This window comes from Etheostoma cragini, chromosome 11 (assembly GCF_013103735.1).
Source record: "Etheostoma cragini isolate CJK2018 chromosome 11, CSU_Ecrag_1.0, whole genome shotgun sequence".
NCBI lineage: Eukaryota > Metazoa > Chordata > Actinopteri > Perciformes > Percidae > Etheostoma > Etheostoma cragini.
Window position 1 is genome coordinate 16,239,136 of NC_048417.1, and position 23,729 is coordinate 16,262,864.

The window sequence follows — 23,729 nt, forward strand, 5'->3', positions numbered from 1 at the left end:
GAGTGCCTTGATATTATCTCCCCGTTCATTTAGGGCATCTAATGCTAATTTCTGTCTTTTATATGAAGGTAAATAAGGTCATTATGGCGGTGTTAATGATTAGCATATCTCACAGGTGTAATTCTCTGAGTATTGCTCCGAGACTCCTTTCCTTCAGTAAAAATCACTCAGTGCCATGCCAACAAAGATGGGAAGACTGACTAATTTATCCCCAAATTTGCACCATGTACAAAAAATCATGCAAATCAACTGGAAGACACAGCATTTGGGTGACATTAATCAAAGAAAAATATGCAGACAAAGGTGACAGTAATCCCAATACTCATGCATAAGTGGCACAGCTGTGATTTCTCTGACTGTATAGTTGTACAGTACCTGCGTGGACTGGAGCCAAAATGGAAATTCTATACATTATAAAACCACCTTGTCTCATTATTTTTATTTTAGCTCACAGTGATCAAGTGGCTATGGACTTCATTTTTTTTTTTCTTCACACTCAGGTGCTCATGCCATCCAATTACAATAACGCAATTACACGTATCTGTTGGTTTTTCCATTATCACTTAAAGTTGGCAAGAAGCAAAAAAAAAAATTCCAGTTCATCAAAGAGACAAAATCTTGTTATTTGAAAATGAACATGTAGTTATGTGGCTGATGTAAGATATAAGGAGCTTGACAAAAGTTGAGCGAATTCAAATAAATTGATGTTTAATGCAGGAGACATCTGTCAAGATTAATAGTGCGGGTTCTATATGTTTTTCAGTCTGGTTAATGATGATTGATATAAACATGTGATAATTGTAATTATCTCCAATGCGTCTTGCTTTGTACACATGTGCATCTTCATTAGCTTAGTCAGCCTATAGATTTAGCATGGCCATGTACAATTCCCTGGAGTGTGAAACTTCCCAACAGTCGTCTCTGTGTATGTGAGAGCAGTGCGGTGCCACAGCCCGAGCTCATCTAAGCTCTCGACTGAGTTGTAGTGCAATGTAGCCTAATCCCCCAACAGAGCCGTCAAGCCAGCCTGCAAACAGAGCTCACTGCTGGCTTTCTCTGCGTGGAGGAAGCAAACCAACATCATAACAAAGGGTGTTTATGGAAAAATAGATGCTGGCGCAGCCGACCAGAAAGGGCTTAGCAGTGAACAGACCCCGCTCCCACCTTTATCCTTCACCGTTCACATTGAAATGCAAATATCAAGGCAGGGTTTCCACCCGCGTGCCACTCACAAATTGAAAAGCAGTTTTTATCTATGCAAATGCAAGCATGGTAATTGAAGTTAATCAATCAATGCTAGCTTTCACTAAAACCTTGAACATGATTGAATAAAGTAATTATCATTCAGGAGAAAATGATGAAGTTGTAGACAGCATGAACCTTATTAAAGGAGGATTTTGAGTCACAATGGCTTAATTTAGCCAGCAGCCCCCTCTGTGTCTTCTTCCTCTTCTCCCCTCTGTCTCTGCATTTCTTCTCACTCCATCCCTCTTTTCTTCGCTCTTTGACTCAATATTGTGTGAAGGAGAATAGCTCACTGTTAAGAATATTTTAAGTGTGAAATATTCCCACTTGTGGTACATGGCACAAGGTATCTCCTGATGGAATTATTTATTTCAGATTTACAACTGTATTACTTTTCCCCCGCCATTGTCACATGGAGAAACTGTCACTTTTTGTGCTCTCTTTGAGACATGCCAAGCACATGCAACCCTTTTGTAACAGTTTGTGTCTCTTGTGTTATTAACATTTCAAATAACAGAGCTATTTATCAGATTTCCCCAAAAATAACTACCAGGCGAGCTTTGAAAACCTTACAACGTCATTTAACAACACTTACAGCTGCTTTGAAGGTATTTCCATAAACCTTCAATTGAATTTTTACCTGTGTACCCCAAGTTGCAACTGTATTTTATAATCCAGGCGGATGGAAATGACTCCTTGTTTTTTTTGTAAAACACAAGCAAATATAACATAATAGGAACAAACATCATTCTATAAGAAGATAACAAATATCCGTTTATTCCTAATTTTATTCACGGTTATACAAATTATGCAAAAGGACGTAATTTCCGGCTAACATCTTTGGTTGAATTACAAAAAACTTGGTGAACAAATTAAAAATATTTTTAACCTACAGCCAACAGAAGGTGTAATTAAACAACCTTCTGGGTAATTATGTCTCAGAAATCAGTTGCTTAGCTCTGTGATTTGAGTGTTATGGTGATATATGAGAGGCACAAACTAGGGTTTGCATCCTTGATGATTCTAAAATACTGTAATCACCTCACTAGGTTTATTGCAAAAAAATAGCTCACGAGGACCAGTGGAGAGATGTTAAATGTAGACCTTGAAGAAAAGTACCATCTTCTCAGAGCTCATCCACATTGACCGAACCACAACCATCTCTGATTCACACTTGGTGTATCTGTTCTTTGAGGGTAAAATGACACTTATACAATTGTTGAGGTTGGGGAGAAAAAGAGACGTCAGTGTCAACCACACACACACACACACACACACACACTCCCACACACTCCCACACACTCCCACACACTCCCACCCCAGCTTCCACCTGTCAGCCAAGACGGTGGTAATTGAGACTTCCTGTGTGCTGTGGCTGGCTACCTTACTGTGGCTCTCCTGGCTGCTGTCCTCATGGCAGGGCTAGTTAAAGGCCTCTTCGGTTTGTCACAGAGTTTAATATGCACCCTACATAATTATGCAGGATTCACAGTGCTATCAAACTGCAATTCAAATTAGTTCAGGATTAAAGGCACAGAACAGTACTGGTTCCTTAATTGCATTGTACTGTGCTGATCACATTCAAATACCCATTACTCATTCCCTCTGCGGAGCAATAAGTCAGAGGGATTAATACTGAGGCAGGTGACAGGGCCAAGCCATTAAAAGGCAGTTATGCAGAAAGCATGGCTGGTTTTATTCACGTTAATGAAATCAGCGAAATGAAACTGTAATAGATTTATCAAAGCTCAGATGGATTTGCAGTAAATCAGTTTGATTCAGGCAATCAAACTGGACAATGGAGATAGTTTTCAGCTACAGCAGTGGATATCAGGCAGCAGCATGTGAGAAGTGCTGATATTCTTCTTGTGAGGATTTGGTGAACACCCGGTGCCTAGGCCCTATTCCCAGAGCTGGGCCTGCTCATTTTTGTTAGCTAAATGGTGCCAGTGACTGATAAAACATACTGCCTTCCAGTTAAACACCATATTCTTCTACCCCCTTCTCTCATCCCACACTCTGTCTCTCTCCCCCTTGCTCTCCTCTTCAATTTATGGACCGTGTGTTGTTGATTCCGGCTTGTTATACAGTGCCCAAGCCCATGAATTAGAACCTAAATTCACTTACATCAAATGGATTAGTGTTGAAATCCATCCGTCTGAGCTTGTCTCATGGCACAGGGCTTCAAGTAGCCGTCCAACACAAGATGCTAGCTGGTCAAAACTCTACAAAGAATAAAAAATACAGCAATTTAAAAGGAAAGTCTCAGAATAAACATAGCTTGCTAAAGCCCCTATTTACCATCTATAAAACAGAATCTAAGAATTTATAAATGTTTTATAACGCACTAATATATAGTCTTAAGCAGGCATGAGGACTTTTGAAGTGTTAATTAATGCACAGTATTTGTCAACAATTACAACCTCTGCAATGAAGACATATTATTACAACTAGGTTTTACTATATTTTAATTGAATATCTGTTTAAACAGCAGCCTCTAGTGATTAGTGCCTACAGGTGTTAACAAATACGTAACACTTATATCTGATAACAACTATATTATAATGTGTTATAAGCCATTTATTTAGTTATAATAAATACTGCTTTTAATATAATACTAAACAGGGCGACTTGGACTAAAGTGTTACCATGTATAGCGCGTTATACATTTTTTAAAGTCAAAAATCAGAACCAATTACCAAATCAGTTAGTGACATTTTGCATGTTGTGATATATGCAGACTGTAGGCAGTTGCAATGAGAGAATTACACCATATAGGGCAGTTTTTTTCTGCAAGTCCTGCTTCACACTTTTTCAATGTAAAAATGGTTAAATGACCTGAGCTCAAACAACATTATTTTTAAATGTGTTCTTAATGAGTCGTCCACTGTACAGTATAAATTCCAATTACATCCAATTAACCCCAATCAGAAGCACCTCATCTCTAGCCTCTTTTTTATTTAATGGTTCGCTGCTGCTTCAACCATTGATTAGGCTGAATGAGCAGCCCTACTAAATGACCACCTTGCAGGAGACGGGAGCTGTTAGCCTTAATAGAGACAGCCTGGCCATTACACCTCTGTGTGCATAGTCCTCCTCTTTTAGCAGGCTAGATCAACTTTTATATTGGGGTCTGACGGGCCTCTATCTAGGTTGATTTTGACTTTAGCCCATTTGCTTTGAGGGAAAATGTTAAGTAGAAATCTCCCATCCATGAACACTAGTCCATTATTTTGTAATTACAATGCATTTAGGTCCACCAGTAGGCATCAGTGCTTATGCACAACACCACTTGAATGTGTACACAGTGGAGGTTTTGTTAAAGCAGTTATGAAGCCAAATGTCATAGTGGGAATAGCCTTGCATTACTTATAAAAATATACTCACTGAAGACAATGTTAAAATAAATAAAAATGAAATTTGGGAGCTGTGCAAAACCAAAGATTTTCTTATAATAATAATAACAAATATAATTTATTCCAAAGACAGTTTGAGTCTGTATGTGATCACAGCAGCTTACTTTATTTCTCGTTGCTTTGGTCAGGATCAAGACAAAACTTGGCCCAACTGCAAGAGAAAGACAGTGAAGATTAGAAATAAAAGCATAAATCCATTCAATATGAAGTATCCTCGAGTGTTACAACTGGCAGCAGACGCTCAGATAAGCCCTCCCACATACTTAGTCTTGAGAATTTCCCCATTTGTGTTCTTTTGAGGAGTTTGCATTGCATAATACCCATGTGGCTAGCCACAACAATCTGTAGATTAAGCCCAACAAAAGTATGCATTAGAACTCCCCGGCTTAAACAGTTTCATAAGTGCATTCAAAACACAATTCCCTCATAATTTGAGCTTTGTAAAAACAAAAAACAGCGCTCGTTTCTTAATGAAAGCACCCATAGTCAACATTAGAAGTGGATTAACCAGAAGAGAACTAGAGATGCACAATAAGTCTTTCAAACAGCCTTCATACACAATTGTCACCACACAACCAAACATATGAAGCCCTCACTTTGACAGCGTGCATAAGAAAATAATTGCTTTATTTATAGATGGTGTGAAATTAAACACACTTAAAAGCTTGGGACAGTATGGTTTAATCAACCCCGTTGATTCATGCTCACAATTCACACAGCAACTGAGAGAGAGTGTGTGTGTGGGTGGGTGGGGGGGAGGGGGGTATTAAACACATTCCCTTATTACTCTATAAATGCAAGTGGCCAAGCAGACAAAACCCAAGTAATAAATTAATAGTAATAAAAACACCAACTGCACAGACAGATACAGAAATTAAAGCCAGCTACAAATACAACACTCCATTCAGCTTAATAAAATGCAAGACAATAACATTTCTTGGAACCAATCACATGCACCTACTGTTGGATATTTAAACACGTTTAATGTAGATTTATATCTCATTTGGCATTGACTGAATTAATGTAATAAATATCAAGTATTTAGAATCCTTTAGGGAAAATATGATAAACAGATCACGCCTTGAGGTCCGATTGCATTAAAGGGCCATTTCACTTAAATCCCAGAAGATACGTTTTCTCACATTCTCCTATTAGATTCCAGCCTTACTGACAGTTTTGATTTTGACACATTTGCTTCTGATGCTTCCATCACTACCCCACCAGTCTAATGGTGAATTATATTTTGCTTGTGCTGTATTTTCTTCCAAAGAAAAAGTTACACTTGAATCAATTGTGTTGTGGTGGCAGCAGAAAGTCATTTATCCTAAAACCCGGGCAAAGAAAAACCAATGGCCGGACACCCCCAGTGTTAAATGTGAAAATAATTGAATTTGGGTGAACCCTTTAAATTAACCATCAAAAAACTGAAGCTTTAAGTGTTGTGAAAATCACCATTAAAAGCCAACAACCACCTATTTCCAGATTTAACTCATTTTTCAGTCCGATCTCTGTTAGCCAAATTCTGTTTGAGAGCAAAGTTATTTTGTTTGGCCTAACCAATTAGTAGCGAGTGACTGTGAGTATCAGTGCTGCCAGTGTCATTTTCAGTTGTAACAGAAGCTGCAGGAATTTTCAGATATTGTTGTTTTTACTATTACCTTTAAACAACCTGTACGTCAACAGTTTCAGTTGCTTTTCCCAACCTAAGAACACTCTGTTTTCAGCATCTTATGTGTAGTAAAATACACAGCAGAAATGTTTAGGGAACTCAACCAGAGGAAAGCAAGTATAACTGAATCACATCTGTATCATCCACAAGATGCAACATGCTTTCTCATTTAGACATGGTATCATGGTATTGAAAAATACAAGCATAGTGGAAGAATATCTTTTAAGTAAGACTCTTCTTAATACACTCACTAGAAACACGCATGCCTTTTAAATCTTTATGTTGAAAGGCTCACACAAAACTACAGGCACATCCCTAAAATCATTTTTCTCGTGTGAGAAATTTATTACATCACCAAAAAGGGAATACAAAATGAAATTCTTTGATGTGTTGGCCTTAAATGTGTCACTTCCCCAACGTGGTAAACCTCCCCTTCCAATTATACAGTATCAGCATGAACCTTTGTAACACTGATGGACATTCAATAAGTACAGTATACAACATTGATCTTTGAAAACTAAAAGTTTTAATAAAAAACTCCCCTAATTACTTAGATTTTACCACAATGTGTCATCAAAATGTCAGAAGCCTTCACACTTTCAACATGTCCAGCTAAGGCTTGAGACATCTCATACAAGTAGAATCCCCTTATTACAATGACAGCCTAATACTGATAAGCACTGACCAGGTTAAGATATAATCTAATACATGGTGCCTTCTCATAATAATGGAACTATGTAAGGGAGATGAGAAACCTAAGCATTATATAAAACTGTGACAGTGAGTGGAGGATATTGTGTCCATCTCAGGTTTGAGGATGGCTGGCTATTCCCATGACCTCCCGCTTCCAAAGCAAGGTCCTTATCTCTCGAGGGTCAATTACCATTCACTTTTTGCTTGATCTTGTTTGTTTAACCTGACACAGAGAAGAAAGGCCTGAAATTGACCAGAACCTGTTGCATTAATGTGTTTCATGTTCTGCATTCATCATTGTCACCGAGCTGGAGAAGACTGCAGGTGTCACAGGAGGACAGGAAGAATGGTGTGTTTGTGTATGTGTGCAGTAAAGAGAGGTTGCAAGAGAAAATACATATGTGTTTGTGTGTGGAGGTGGAGTAAGAATGATTAATTTCTTCAACTTCAATAACAATTTCTTTCTTTTTTTCTTTAAAATGTTAAATAAAAATGTTTTCATCTACAGTATTTTAACCCTGATTCTGTGGTAGAAAACACAATTTTAAGTCTGTAAATAACAACAGTCCATTGAAAAACAATTTACCAGTGGTTTAAGAGTTCGGCTTCTGTGTTATCTTGAACTATCTGGACTGTATGCTCCACTTCCTGTCCAGAAATGATACTTAGGTTTCCCCCTGACATTATTTTCAATATTAACTTCTTTTCATGATTAATCTAAGTAGTCCAAAATGCCGAACATAATTCTTTCCAACTACTGTCCTACAATGCAAATCTCTTACCTCATAAATTAAATTACACAGACATAGTTATGTTTCATAATTTTATAGGTAGGTATGCAACACACGTGTATATGCCTGTAAATAATGAATTGAAGTTGTTTAAGTTCTACTATGGCAGTGCTCAATGTGACAGTTGAAAACTTGTGAATGTAATTCTCAAGTGATCCTTAATATAGGGTCTAGTGTTAGAGCGTGTGGGCAGCTAATTCAGGGTTTATTTCACCGTATGTCTGATTCTTCCTGCTTCCCCCGGCTTGTATGTGATGTAATCTGTCACCACCTTCACTTGAGCAAGGTGTGAGTTCCTGACATGATTATTATGTCTTATTTTACCTGCGTTTCTGTGAATCATCATTTGTACTTGTATGTAGCTGTTAAAGACGATGCACATTATTTATAAGTCTTGGTTGAGATTGAGACATTTTCTGTTTTATAAACTGACTCTGTTCTTTCTGTTGTTCTTAACTAGACGATGTAAAAGAGCATGTATGCTCAGCTAATTCACCCTGTATAAAGGTTAATAAATAAATTTGACAAATGCAAATGTATTGCAGGGATCAGGCCTGGTTTTTTTTGGGCCACATTGAGGAGATATAGAGCACCATTAGTATCCATTTGGATTTGTGTTTCCTGTGATCTGTATTTGGATACATTATCTAGATAATGGCATCCATTCCATTAGCATGTCCCAGCTCGGGGTCATGGGTAAGGGACGATTCAGGGAGAATTTGTTAGCCACTGCTACTTCTTGCAGCTTGCTTGAGTTAGCAGGAAAACAAAGTTTGGAGAATTTTCATCTTGCTTTTTTAGGAACGTGGTCACACTGTACAGATTGCATTTACACCTTACATCAACATGCATATTTCCTTATCCAGATACAGATCAAATTTTAATGCCAAGTACAAATGGGCTTATTACTCATAAGTCCAATACTTACTGTCCTTTAGGATCTGTTTTTCTCTCCAACTACTGAGGGAAATATACGTTTCTTTAGCTGCTAAATACTCCACTATGTCCACCAGTCAGTTGCTAACATGTGTGCCATATGGTGAAGAGCAGGTAAAGAAAAATGAAGATGAGAGTGGTGAAAGTGAACCAGATCAGCGAAGTTGCAAGCCTGAAAAACTAAACAATGAACGGGAAGACACAAAAATGCTCAGTAGAGCTAAAGGGAAATGCATAATCAGGTCCAAATTCTGTGTTAATCCCTGTGACCAATATCTTCCACATACACAAAGTAATGTAATCTGTTGTTAATAGGCAAATATTGAATATGGCACATTTAAGTATGTACTGAGTGACAGCCTTGAATAGACAGGTTAGGTTTAGTAAAACTTTCACTGTGGCCATGTCAATGGTCTCAGGACAGCTTCAAAACTCTCTTTTTTCTCCTTCAGATAGGGAAAACAAGGAAACACGGTCAGTTGGTGCTGATGTCTTTATTAAGATTTGATCTATAAAGCCTGTAATTACCATGAACTTTGTTTTGCTCTCATTTACAACCACATCCTTCTCACTGCAGACCTTTAAGGTATTTACAATTACTGCCAACTGTCTTTTCACACAAACCCTGAAAACAAAACGTATTGATTGTTGTCTAAAAACTTCCATTGTTCTTACCAAGAGTGTAGCGGACACGGGGTATGGGGGGGACATATCCAGCACACTTTCATAACATAACAGTGCCCTCTGTCCCCCACACTTACATGTCTGAGCTGATTTGAATGCATCATAAGTAGATGAAATGCACATTACTTAGGTAATTGATAGATTCATATAGATATAGACAATAATAAAATTATATATAATAAAAATATATACAACAAAATATAGGGAGCAAAACTCATTAAATGCAATAATTAAGATCAGTGTATATGATAGAATAGTGGCATTAAAATGTGCCAGAGGCTACCAAATTTGGGCTATTAAGGCCAACAAGTTCTCCACAGAGGCATGCCCCCAGACCCCCTACACTACTCCCAAATGTCGGTGTTTCCATCAACCATAAATGAAATGTAGGTTACTTGGAATCCGCAATTTGGTGAGACAAATGGTTCAGGATCTTTCAATAAAAATCTTCCTCCTGAGCAATCTGTCCCCCTCACTTCGGAAATTACGGCTATGCCACTGGATCTAACTCAATTGTTGAAAACTCCAGAGAAAAAACGGGAAAAGTGAAGAAAAGATGAGAGGCAGCCTGGTGGAGAGCATCTAAAAACATCAAAAAATATCTCTGAGCAAGTTCAATGCACAATAATACAAGCATTTTATATCAGAAATCAGTCCCTCCAGGATTTTTCCACAGCCATGATCATATTATACCAACATTTGCAGCATCCTGAGCCTTTTTGGGAAGGTCCTAGGAAAACTCTGCCTAGAGTAGTTTTTTTCTCCCCAAAACAAGGTTATTTTGCATCTCCCGCAATGTCATTGCAACAAACATACAAAAATCAATGCAACTTTTATTGCAACCTTTTTACAAAAGTCTTTTTACTCCTGCAAAATCAGGCATTTTAGGTCGCAACAATAAAAAAAAAAGTCTGTGAAATCTTGAAGGGACTGAGAAATGATGAAAAATGAACATGAATATGTCCCTTCAGTATTTGTTGTTGCAGAAATGTGTTTACTTTAGAAATTGTGTTGACAGAAACTCCCACACAAGCCCCTACAGCAAACCCACAGCTCAATTAGTAGTGCAACAGGGTTTACTTAAAGATACCTGTCACTAGCTGAATTGCTGTTTACAGGTAATGTATACTCCTCCTATCAAACTGAAGTGAACTGGCTTTGTATAAAGTCTGGACCAAAATATAGCTCTCTTTGTTATAATGGCTCAATAACACCACTGGTGTATTGTTTCAACTAAAAGTTGTTTAAGCACACATTTACTACAATATTACAGTCCAGTTTTCCTATGAGCTTTTCAAACATAGTGTAAATTTTATGAACAGTTTTTTTCAGCGTCAAAGTTGATTTTAATTCCCCATTTGTGTATTCCACTATGAAAGATCTTCCTGAAATGTGTATTACGTGCTGTATCATTGGCCTTAATCACAACGGAGACCGAATATATTTTATTAGTGGTAAAATCGCATGGTAAAAAAACATGGATGTGCTGTTGAAGTCAACTTTTGGAGTGTTGTTACTGATCCTGCACATCACACTGGGAGAGTCTGAGTGTCATGGTTACTGAGCTAAAAGAGGATCACTGGCACAGGTTTCTATGTTTCTAAAAGGCGAGAAATCTAAAACCCCTCCACTTCTCGTAAAAGAACACCAGCAAAACAACGCCCAGTGGAAATAATCAACAACACAGATCTTTACCTCTTATATTTTTTGAACATCCATGGCTGATCAAACCCTTGATTTCTTAAAAAAAAAAAAAACTGTAAAGAACCCTAAGAGACCATTATAGATTATGCTGCATTCATGTCATATGGGATGAGTACTGTCTGACTATCAGTGAGACTAGACTTCAAAATTACTGCAATCACCATGTATATTTACACTAAATGGCAAAAAGTTCCATGTGTGATTTGTGATATGTTAAATATGTTTAAAAGCACAGCAGGCATAATACAGCAAAGAAGGCACTGTGGCTGTACCACTGCTTACACAATCCAAAATAATTAAAAAAAAACAAGATTAGGGCTGAAACAAATTATTATTTTCATTATCTATTAATGTGCAGATTGTTTTTGTGATGAATAGATTGTTAGTATAAAACGTTTGATCTATAAAACAGAGAAATATATTATTATATTTTACAAAATTGGTATATCAAGTGTCTAAAACCCAAAGATATTCAATTTACTACAACGTAAGACAAGATAAACCTACAAATTACTACATTGAGAACTTGGAATCAAATTGGATTTCACTCAACTATTTGCAATGTTAAGTTACAAGCTCAAAGATTGATTTTTCCAAGGAATGTCACCACAGACACCCAAATCCTAATACTGCAAATGCAAGTGCTTTCATCAGTGGGCCATAGGCTCAATCATCATTGTGTAGTCTCACGTTTTTGGTAATTATTACTTTAATTGACTTGAACAATCATTTACCAAAATAGTTATCGAAATAGTTGCCAATCAAATGTCAGGCAATTTGTATAAAGCCTCACCTCTTACACAAAAAAAAAGACAAGATGAAAATGCACATGTACCAGGTAGCTCTTCAGAGATGGTACGTGGTACCGCTGGCTTCTGCATGAAGACTCATGGAAGAGTCACATTCATTCACAGTCGTTTTGTTTGTAATGCATTTAAATGAGAAGAGCATGGTACTGTGAGAGGATTTGTGGCACTGGTGGGAGCTGTGGGAATTGAGACCTTAATCTGAGCAATGTTAGTACCATTGCAGACATGTATTAAGTTTTTATTTTTAACAATCTGGGAATTCATAAACACTCATTTGGAATAAAATGCTTGCAAATGAATACTGAAAAATTAGATCTAAAAATTTGCAATGCATAATAGAAAGTTCTTAAACAAATAGTTTCCTTCTTGCAAAGGTGCCGTGAGGAATGCAAGGACAGCAATCAGATCCATGTCTGGGTCGCACGTCAGACGACTTATTAAGGAGAGAATGACAGGAAGGGCAAGGTTTCAAGTAAGCTCAGCAGAATCAAACTGTATCAAAAGTACTGCTGTGTAAAGTGCTAATAATAGACCAATACAAACAAAACTCCCAACAGGAATAGAAAGATCAAAACAATGCCTATTTAGTCCTCGTGCAGGCAGTGTGAATGGCTTTTGTGTGGTGCTTATTATTGCATTCTCAGTGTAGCAACGGTACGGAGCAAATCTCAGTAATTAACCTATGGTAATGACAAAAGCCAATTTATGGCTCTTAAAGATCAAATGTATCTGGGTTAATGTGAGGTCAATCTAATGCATGTGCGGGAACAGCAGCGCTGGAATTGAAGTAGCTGGTTGTACTGGGATTGCTGCCAGTGTAAATGGTGCTGTCAAAAAGATCCATTCTAAATAGACAGTAATGCACAAGCTGGTGTCAGGCTTAATTTGACACAATAACAGTACACATTGGGAACACATTCGTATACTAATCATTGGTCTTTATCAAGTATGGTGAGCTAAACAGAAAACAGATAAACAGCTTTTTTTTGTCGTCTGCCTGTTTTTCACAATTGAAAATGTTTGTTTTGAAAATAAAACTTGACTCGTCCGCTCACTTTCTTTTACATGACTCACCATCAGCTTTACGATTCAAGGAAGAATCTCATCTGCGGCCTGCATGCTCAGAAAAACCCAGCACTGACTGCCACTATGGCTGTGAATACACTACTTAACTTAACATGTAACCTGGAGATTCCCATAACCTGAACTCCTAAATATCGGTCAGGCTTTTGGTATAAGCTTTTGTCCCGAGTATACACTGTGTTTTACAAAGCAAAACATTTTAGATGTACGTCAGTAAAACACAAGTGAAGTTGTTAGACAGAACTGATGTTAACACTGATATTGATTTTATCTTACATACAGTTTTAAATGTCATTATCATTAAATGAATACAATAGGGTATGTGTGTGTTGTTGCTCCTTAAAGTACCAGGAACTTGTACCCAAAGCAGACATAGGACAGTGGAAACAAAATCTGAATCTTTGGCAATGGCTACGTGTTAAGTTACAGGTTATTCAGATTCAGCGGTTAGTCAGATGGTACAAAGAGGTGTAGGTTTTTTTTGCCCCCAACAACTCCTTCCAGGCAATGGTTATGTTAGAGAGCTACAGCACTGTCTGCAGCCCTGCATCACCACTAGGTGCCAGAGGTCTTTTGATGAGTTCTTCTGAGATTGTGGCCTCTAAAGTTTAAAGTCTCTCTCTTTGGATTCATTTTTTTTTTTGTCATGTAATTTTTTCAGTTTTTGTATGTTGAAGCCTGTTGTGACACCTTCTCTGGTAAGTTGGTTTATAAATGAACTGACTAACTGTTCTTGGATTATATGAGCCCTGCTGACCACTTCGTTGTGCCCTGCCTCTGTAGTTAGAGGCCAGATGTTGGGCCACCTGGACAGACAAGACAGGCATTAGTTATTCCGCCAGACTCCAAACAGATCCTACTGACAGATCATGGCTCCTGGGGAGTTATGCTGCATTTAAATAGCACCTTTTTGATATTAGATCAATACGACGGATTAACAGTCAAGTCACTCATGGGCAGATGCTGCAGGGAGACAGCATGCTTTGACTGTGATACATTATGTGCCAGAACTAAACAAAGAAGTTATTTCAATTCCAATGGTTTTGTTACTTTTTTCACAAAAGGTCAAGCGCTGTCAAAAATATCAGCATATTGACCTTTTTAAACATTCCAGAAACATTGGGATCATAGATTATGCTTTCTTCCCCTCTTTTTGCTAACAAAGGGTTAAAACTCATTCACACCAAAGTCGCAGGGGGCTGCAACTCTCTGTGCTTGTCATTTGCAGGTCATTGTACAGTTCATTTGAAGTCTAACATGGCATGGACTGTCTTGGTGATATGTGTGTATTATCAGGAGGACAGAGTTGCTGTGCAGGATGACAGCAGGCTCTGTTACTACTTGAGCAGATCTGTTTACTTCTCACAACACCTCCACACGTCCATGTTTGCACTCTAACTCTGAAACATATTACGGTAATGTTTTTTAATCTTTGAATCTTGTTTCATCTGTGCGCACGCTGTTACAGCACAAACACCTGCCCATTGTCAGTGTTCAACGCACGTCTGTTCTAGAAAGATTTTGGAAGCTGTTCTGCCATTATTATTTAAGAAAAAATTGTTTTAATAGTTCATGGATTACTGTGAGAAGGGCTTTCAAAGTTGTGCATTTTTCTTACGGGCAACATTCCCATGAAAAGACCACAACCAATTAACCAATTGATCCCACTAACATGTGTTGTTTGTGTAGCCAACGCCTGGTATATCTTATTCCTCTGTGCCATAGACCTCCATTGTTCTCCAAAAGCTATTAAAAACACATCAATGAGTCACACCGCTGCACTGGGTGACACGCTACTCTGTTACTACAAACATGGCCACTGTAGTTTCTTTTTTGTCAATCCCACAAACACCGTTCTGCTGGTCTAAATACTCACTAGTACCTTACATTTGTTAATCTTCCACTATAAATAGTGGCTAAATCTCGAAAAATTCTTTTCATACCCTTTTTTTTTTTACCCTTTAGACAAAATTTGAAGTATATATGTGGGACCAGTTTTTAAAGATTTACATTTTCAGTAGGAACAAATCAAGGTTAAGGTGAGTGTTACAGACAGGGTAGGGAAGTTAGAAAGCAATGAAAGACAGACTATCAAATGATTAGCTTTGGGATTCCAGAGGATTTGTTGACAATAAGAAAATATAGAATAAAATATCAATTATCAAATGTTGTGCTTAATAAGGAGAGCTAAGCCAATACAAAATTGGTGCTTTGCTAGTGCTAGAAAGCTAGTGACGCTTTCCTAGTATATGTCCTTAAGTAGAAAAATAAATAAATATACACACCAGGAGAAAACGAATGTGTTGACAGGAGCACTCATGACTAAATGTTCATATTTTACTTACACCCTTCTGACTTCCCACCCACAAACATTGGTGGTTGTGTTTGACTGGGTGTTGTATGAGCTGGGTCTATGTGGTGCCCAAGTGCCCAAACACTAGTGTGCATAAAAAAACCTAAAAGAAACAACTAGTACCAATGTTATTTTATGAGTACAGTAGCTGTTAACACACTAGATTATCTGCTAACAGCAGCCACTTATGATAGCTAATACATTTACGGGGTATTTCTTAAAGGAAGACGGCGACTTATTGGGACTTCCGCTTATTCACCGTTTTGCATTTTGTCTATCAGCTTCCAAAATTTGTAACTCCTCGTCTGTGTATTCCGGCTCAAAAATATATTTTCTAAATCTTGATTTAATACCAAGTAAAAATCCACTGATATTTCCTCAAAGTCAGTCATGATCACCAGTGTTGTTCGCTACTAGCTAGCTATTCACATTGGTTTTGTTGACGGAAGTAACTGTGCTTTTCGGTGTTGCGTTAATCACTATTGCTTTAATCGTCTATGTAGTCACTCCGCCCAAGTAGCACTGCTTTGCCTTTTTGAGAATATTTTTCCCAGTTAGTATACAGTTGGAATGTGGCTGTGTCTTATGTGACCTTGTTATTTGTACACCCTGTGACTACACAAATCACAACATGTAAATAGGAACATGTTGGCGTTATTTTGTCATTTATTAGGAGCAGTAGGCTAGTTGGAGCCAGTTACCTCCAGTATCTGTGCTAGGCTAAGCTAATGCTGGGGGCGTCAGACAGAGTTACAGCATGCACGGAGATGAGAAGGGTATGTAGCGACTTATCTAACTCTGGGGGTAATAGCAAATAAGCTAAAGTCCAAATAAGTCATTTAAACTGTTTCAGTGGGGTACTGTCTTTGAAAGAAGTCCAAATTGTGCCAATGTTTTGAAAGTCTACCAAGAATCTCTGCAGGCATTGTGGTGCAAGAAGTAGAAAAAATAGCCCTTTCTCAGCCAATACTGGGTGTTTTAAAACTAGTGTTCAGGATAAAACAATGACAACAATTACACTGAAGTCGTTTTAAATTATTAATATTACTGGATTTGAAACAAATGCACTTGATGGTCACCAGGTCCTTGTCCCTAGTGTCAACATTGTTGTTCTTGCAGATTTTGTCCTTGGAGTTTGGCTTTATGACTGGAGGACAAAAATATTCCATGGTGCTGAGACATCATGTCTTAGACAAAGACAGCAGGGACAGGCAAGCTGGCAAACATTAACATGTGGACACCTACAGTATAAAGACACACACATCCTGTGGGACCCATGCAATGCTTGTGTGTCTGTGTGTACACCCTAAGTGAGTTGTCTATCCTCTCTATTTTACTGTTACAGCAGGAAAATAAATGAGCTTCCAGCTGCTGCTTCTCAACAATCCACTTTTTCTTATATTGTAGTGACATATAAAGAATTAAATATTAATACGCTATTGTGTATCGATTGAAAAAATACCTGCCACTATAATGGGCTGGTTGATATTTCTGAATAAAAAAATGACAAACTCGTTATCAAAGGGCATTTTTTAAACATTTATGACAGCAGAGTAGCTGTGGAGCAGAATGCCTCACTTGGGCAATAAAAAGAATGCAGATGAAGACAATACCCATTTATAGTTGTTCAAAATGAAAGTTATGCTTTATATACAATGTCTCTGGAGCTATTAACCTTAGAAGACCTGACACAATGAATTCAAAAATCCAATTGATTATTTTCATGGTTGAAAGTTCAACCAACACTTCTCCTGAATGTTCACACGTCAGTACAGTGTACAGCTCCTTTTGAATGGAGACAATGAAACACATCTTGCAGAATTTTAATATAAATGATCACAGTGAACAAAGTGAATCCGTTCTTTTGGATGTGAGGGCTAAAAGAGTGGACTGGAAATATTGAGTGAAACAAAAGTTTTTCATTCTTTAATTCCAAAGGCTGACTGAGCGACACTGATGCCTCCTTTGTTTCGGCTGACTCATGGTTTTGGGAATGGAACTGTGTGGTGTGGAAAGATTTCACCACAAAAACAGAAGAGAGAGTCCACTTTAGGGCTGCAGGAACTTAACAAAGAGAGTCTTTAAACATGCCAGTCCAGTCAGTGAAGAGTCCAGTAGAGTCAAACTGAGTACAGTGGAGTAGAGCTCTGCTGCTAGACATGCAGAGACTCTGGTGTGACTGTGAGAATCCATGGAGACCCTTCTCCCTTAAGGGGAGGACTGGGGGAGACATTGGCTGTCCACTGTGGGGGCCAGCAGGTCTTCTGAGGTGTCACCTCCACACAATGTGAAAAAACCCCTCTGGTATGACCCTACTTCACACTCCCCCATCCCCTTCCTTCCATGTTTTAAGACAAATGAGTGAAGACCCCAGCCCGGGCACTACCACAGGCAAGGACGGAGACCGCATGGACCTTGACAGTCACAGCTTCTCGCTCCATCACTTCACACTTATATCCCCCACGCTTGCCTCCATCCCCTTCCTTTCTCTTTTTTTTTTCTTCTTCAAATGCTTCAGGCCCTCTCTGCTCATTTTGTGACTACAGGACTTTTATCAGGGTCTCGCCAAGACATACGCCACATGTCACCCTGCCGTCCGTGGCCACACTGCCTGAAGCCAGATGTAGTCGTAGGCTGGAAGTGGAGAACCACTGTGACACATACCAACTACCCTTTCTCTGTCTTATTCACTATCTATTTGATGGAGGTGCACTCAGATCCTTTTCTTGAGTAAAAGTATCAAAACAACAATGTAAAAATCCAGCATTCAGAATTCCACATAAGTATTAGTATCCACGTTTTATTGGCAAAATATATTTAAAGTATCCAAAGTAAAAGTATTTTATATACATTATTATACATTACTAGATTGTTTGAATGATATCATGAGCACTTTACTGTTGCACTTAGTCAATTTTGCGCTAAGTTTACTTACTTAGCAGTAGCAAGCCAAACATGTTGGGAACCACTGGTTCATTCACTGGCATTGTATTTTACAAGCATGTCATAAATCAGAGGATAGTCAGATAACTGTAGAGGAATAAATCTCTGAAATTTAGTGGAGCAGAAGTATAAATGGAAATTCCCATGTACATGTATCTAAAAATGTTACTTGTACTGCACCACTTGAGTAAATGTACTTAGTCACTTCACACCACTGATCTCTTACTATCTTTCTCTCATGTGTATCAATCTGTCTATAACTGTCCCACAATCTCTCCACTGCACTTCACAGGGGATCGAATGGATTATATCAGCCAACATTTTCTCAATTTTTTTCCCTTTAGCACATGAGCGGCAGAGCTAATATTGAGGAATGCAAAAAAAAAACAAGAAAAAACGCAAACCTTATGGACTCATCTTGTACTGAGTACAGCTACGATAATGATGATGGATTAGAAATACAGCAGTGTATTGGGATTACAGTGCTATTAACTGGCCAGGGGAGGAGGATGAGGAGGCAGACCAGTATCAAGCTAATCAATCAAATAATCGGGACAAGCCCTTGTCTACTAGAAACAATTAGACCACTTCTCCAAAATCAATAGCCCTGCATTCTGTTTAGATACCCACTGGTCACTCATTCAATAAAGCCTCAATGGGTTTTGATAAGCCTGCCAGTCGGCAAGGGCCATTTAAGGCTCCAAGTGGGAACAAAATACATCAAACAGGCTCCAGGAAGGCCACATAAAAATTGCAAATCGAAAACAAAACAAAACAATATAATTTCATATGGCAAAGGTTATTTTTCAAGTTGTACATTATCAAATGTCTCATGTGAAAGCATTGCTATGAAGGGGAAAAAATCTATTTTGTCTTGAGTGTTTGGGGAAAACAATAGGCACATGTATTATGTCTAAAGGAAAACAAAATAACGATGGAATCAAAGGGGTTCATAAAGTTGCTCTGAGAAATAGGTAGTAGAGGTGTCTCCTGTTTCCAGCACAGCTCCCATACATAATTAAAGCAGGAATTTGTATCTGTCTGCACTCTGTGGCCTCCTGATGAATTAATATCTGGTGGAAGTCCTACACAGCCATCAGATTAGCTCATTTATTTCTGTCAGCTGCTTGCTCTATCAGCTATTTGTAAATCAGACAGGGTGGGTGGATAGGGAGGGTGTTGAGATTGTTGGACGTATATTTATTATCATAAATGGCTGTTATGAATTAGGTCTTATTCAAACATCCAGGCTATAGTGCCGCAAGTGTAAGTGCACAGTGATAACTCTTTTTTTTCCCTGGGAGAAATGTTATGTTGACATTGTTGTACTAGTTATACCTTAGCGTCACAGCTGTTTTCTGCATATACAAAAACTGCACTGGAAGTTTGACTGCAGACACGTAAGTCGTAGGGCAACTGTGCGATCTCCAATTCAGATCAAGTTTGAGATTCCATGAAAATTTGCCAAAAAACAAAACAAAAAAAAAACGTGTTGGACATAGAGGTCATGATCAAGTACGTTTACGTAAAAATCAGTGTGATAATCACATGCTATGCCCTGGCTGAAGTAGTTGAGTTGATGTCCTCCCCCAAGGGGATAACTTGCTGGATGTAGGTGTGTTTGGGAATCCTTTCCCAGTAAGAAGATGACGTGACGGGATGTTGTCGGGACTGAAGGTGTGTGTGTGTGTGTGTTATGTGCATGGACGGGAGCAGGGGTAGGGAGGGGAACAACCAAGAAGACTGCATTAACCTTTGGTCTTCTGGGGAGGGGAGGGCACAAGCGGGCCGGGCTGGTTGAAGGGACACCCCATAATCAGGCTCTTGTCAGCGCTGTTTCCAGGAGATTAATTCAGCTGGTTTCAATTCCAGCCGCTGCTCCCGTAGCCTCAACCCAGGGTGCACATATTGTCCTGTTTAAAACACATGCACGTGGCACTGACTCAATTTAACACAGGCATAGCTTAGGGGGAAGGCTGGGTCACAAGAGTAGCCTTCCTTTCTTGCGAACACAAATAACATGCATCAACAAGAAAGCAGAAATCCCTGCTCTGGCTGAGGCAGAGGAATCCAATCAGAAGGAAGTTGCAACCTCCACAAGAGGAAATTGTTTGATCAGACTGGTCCACAAAATTACATACAGGAGATGTAAATCTTCTCTTGGAGTTAACAAAATGATTACATGACACCAAGACACTCTCCTCAGTTGTGGTGCTCATTTCTGCTCAGCACCTGCTCTGCGCCATCGATACCAACAGAGCTGCTAGACAGTGCCTGGTTGTTGTGGCCAAAAGCTGCGGAGACTCTACTGGCGCTAGCTAATGAACTGTTGAGATGGCAGCGCTAAGGAGCAGGTGATACAGGGGGACAGTGACAAAGATGTAGGGGCCCACCGTTACTTACCTGTAATAGCCTAGGATGACGATGTGCACCCCAGCACTGGGCTGACAGATGTCGGGGTTCTTCTGATCATCCATTTTCCGCAGCACGTCTGTAAAAGGTCCCGTGGCATTGATAACACATTTGGCTCTGACATCAAATTCCTGCCCTATGAAAGAAAACAGCATCAATCACCAGGGGCTATTCATCTGTGGCTGGTGACAAGCTGGATTATTAATTTATCAGCGAACGCCCCCCTCTCTCCGTAATAGAGTGGCTCGAGTGTGTCCATGGGAGACTTCCCAGGATTGTAATTAATAGGAAACAGACATACCTAATTTCCCTCTTGCCTCTTTGTGTCACAGAGTAGCTCAGTGTCAGTGACTGAGGGAGCCTTTTGAAATTGGGGAAGGGAAATGTTTGTTAATGTGATGCTTGATGTTGACGAGCTACAGTATATAATGGAACGCATATCAAAAGATACCATGAGGATAGCAAATGATCTGTTTTGACAACAAGATGAATGACGGACTACCCTTTCTAATTTGACATGTGATGCTGCCACTGCTAAGAGAGAGGAAGAGCTGAATGGAATGACGAGGTTCATAAGCCTGAAATTCATATTTTTGCAAGGGGGAAGACAAAAGGAAAAAAAAAAAAAAAAGATGACAAAACTGTTTCTATTATCCTTTCAGTCTAAGCCTTCCCTATGTGAGGCCCCCTTATCACATTATTAAAGTGAGACATCTCCTCCAAGAGCACACTTCCATCTTTTAAAACATCAGGGGGTGGTCATGTGTTGAGATCCTCAAATCTTGGTTATTCATGAAATGTTTCAGAATACCATCTTTTACCCTTAACTGCTTTATTCTTCCAAAGCCAGCCCTATGCATGACATTTAAAAGGTAAGTAAGGCCATTTGGAGTACGCTAATTCTATCTTATGTTCCTTCCTACAAGAACTGAAGCAGCCCTCTGTGCCATAAACGCTTTTAAAATATTAAAGACCCTGCATTAGATGTGCAATGACTATGTACAAACTAGCACTGAGAAAGAAGTGATGGGAGGGCCCCTGTTGTGAGGACTAGAGAGAGTGGGAATAGAGTGAGGCAGGAAGGAAGGATCCGGCTTTTGTTGGATTTACCTGTGATCCCATCCCTGCAGTGCGCTTCACAGACCCTCTCCTTCCCCATCTGAGGGTCTGCCCTCTTCAGTAGGTGCACAACTTCAGTGTAATTGGCTATGGCAGCCCCATACCTGGCAGCACTGAGGGCAATGGCGAGGTTCATTCGAGCATCGTCGTGTTGTCCTGCAGCGGGGGGACAAGACCAGAGCAGGGGGATGTGAGTCACCCCGAGCCTGTGACTGGTGGTATGGAAGTGTGTCGGAACCGATATGTCACATCTGTCCCTGTCACTTTGCATCAGCGCAATGGCTGCTCTGGCCACACAAGGAGCACACTTAAAGCCACAGTGGCCCTTTGGCCTGAGTGTGGGCCCCCCGACAGCCCCTCCCCTCTCCTGAACCGGGAAGGGGAACTGCTCCTTGGGAAAAGGTAGGGAATGCAGGGAGAAGGAATAGACACATCGAAGCCTTAAATATACCAAGAGTGGAGAGGTAGGAGTTGATGACAAAAACTGATGTTTGACAGTGTGTTTTTTACCCTACCATAAAATATATTATTCCTGTCTTAAGAGGATGCTCAATTACTATTATTTTAATCACAATTTTCTTTCTATGGGTTTCCACCAAGATACTATTTTTTACACACTCTACAAAGTTAAATAGGGTTAAAAACAATACAGAAATTCTACATTTTAACATTTTAAAAAGAAAACCACATCAAATGATTACTGCAAACAATCACTTCCGTTTCCTGATAGTCACATTTTTCAATGTGTCAATATGACAATAAACAGCTCTTGACAGTGGCTGATCTTCTTTTCCAGCTGAGGATCCTTTGGCAGAATCCTTTTAATGAACAGAGAAATCTAATATCAAGATTTATGGATTAATCCATCTTCAGCTCTAAAATACCAGAGATCTATATTCAGAGTCACAAGGTCACAAGTTTTGTAATTTAAATGAAAGGGTCTAAAAGGTGACAAATGAACAAAGCCCAGTTTCATTAGGAAGTGATTCTTATGTACATCTTTAAAGATTTATTGCTGGACAATCCCTTGGTTCAAAAGTAAAGAGAGAACAGAGATGATTAATCACTTTTAATGTTGGTGTCTCGGGTGACTTTCTTTCTATTTGTTATTGCCAGGGAAGTTCAAGTCCTCATTGTTGGCCAGGGAAAATGTTGCTACTTTGCAGGAATGAGCAGGGTCCTTTGTGCCCTGATTTATTTTACGTTTGAGCGACTTGAGGCTAGCTAGCTGGTGGGCTCTGCTTAATGCTACAGCATGCTGGAAGCCATTCTCCCACTACGGGAATTAAATAAATAAATTGAGAGCAAAAAGTACAAAAACAAGAAAACAACAGATTTAAAGGCCACATTTAAAATGAATTACATACAAGAGTATGCACCCTGCCATGATGTATTAGGAAGACCATGGAATCCACTTCTTCATCTCTGTAGGGTGAATGTGACCACTATAGTAGGTGGTTAGCAAACGTATGCCACCGGTGGTGTGTGTGCACAGATTTTAGAGGTGCTCGGCGGCACCAAAAGGCAGTGTCTGATCCTTTGTGATTGCTGAGCCTCCCAATGACCTTTGACCCAGTGATTCACAGCTCTCTGTTGCGAGCCTGTCACAGATTGGCACTGGGCAAAGAACAGGAGCATTAATACTACATTAAATGTCAGGAATTCAGGGATTAGTCAGATCACGGTGCCTGGATTTATGAATGAACAGCATACGACGGCTATAATAACCTGACACGTTGATGAAGATAACAATAATGATGATGATAATTATCGTCAGCAATTAAAAGCCAAAATGGCCAAATGACAGAGCAGCGCTAAATGAGCATCAAAGCTCCCAGGAAGAACAGGGGCCCCCCTTCTTCTCCTCCTCCT

General features: G+C 39.2%; 1 long non-coding RNA gene across 1 annotated transcript; it reads right to left on the reverse strand.

The window, feature by feature from the left end:
• Nucleotides 1-2,819: 2,819 nt before the first annotated feature.
• LOC117953505 lies at nt 2,820-20,870 on the reverse strand. Its single transcript, XR_004658624.1, has 4 exons — nt 20,730-20,870; nt 13,759-13,836; nt 4,766-4,812; nt 2,820-3,470 (listed from the first exon to the last, which is right to left on the reverse strand). It is a non-coding gene; the product is annotated as an uncharacterized LOC117953505 (long non-coding RNA).
• Nucleotides 20,871-23,729: the final 2,859 nt, after the last annotated feature.